Below are 767 nucleotides of genomic sequence, written 5' to 3' on the forward strand. Positions count from 1 at the left end.
ACATAGATAGATAGATAGATAGATAGATAGATAGATAGATAGATAGATAGATAAGTTAAAAGGATGAACTGCTAATGTTCATCCTTTTAACTTTATTGAATTTACCACATGCTATAAGTAGTTTATGTCACTTCTACAATTGGAGTTGTGAAATTCCTGTTTTCCTTTCCCAATTAGTGGTTCTCAACATCTTTAATATCTGGGCAAGATCTAAAACATGGGTATCTTTAGGGGGATGCACCAAAAAAAGGTAAAACAAGTCAATTAAAACAAAATTTACTATATTTATAAGGGAAGACCATTATGGACCACTGGAGAGATGCTTGTGGGCTATGGTTGAGAACCACTGCCCTACATTGTTTCAATTTTGTAATAGAAGACTGAAATATTTTTAATCAATCAATCTACTTATTTACTGATCTATAGATTTTCCTCAGAATATCCTATAAGCCAATCATATGCTGGCAGCTATAGTCACTGTGATCCCAACCACTTCCTCCATTTGTTTCTCCCTCTACCACACTCTCTCTCTCTCTCTCTCTCTCTCTCTCTCTCCTTTACCCCTGCTTGGTCACATGCTTCCGGTCACTAATCCTTTTCTTCCTTGGCTATCGCCGAGCAAACACACGAACTTACTTTGTCCCCACTCTCAGTTCATGCCTCACAGCGTTCATATACACATAATTTTTCACGTCTGGCCGCACAGCCTTTTCCGTTTGTTTTCCTATCTTGTTTTCTTTTCCGTTTGTTTTCCTGTCTTGTTTTTT

This window comes from Octopus bimaculoides, chromosome 26 (assembly GCF_001194135.2).
Source record: "Octopus bimaculoides isolate UCB-OBI-ISO-001 chromosome 26, ASM119413v2, whole genome shotgun sequence".
Lineage (NCBI taxonomy): Eukaryota > Metazoa > Mollusca > Cephalopoda > Octopoda > Octopodidae > Octopus > Octopus bimaculoides.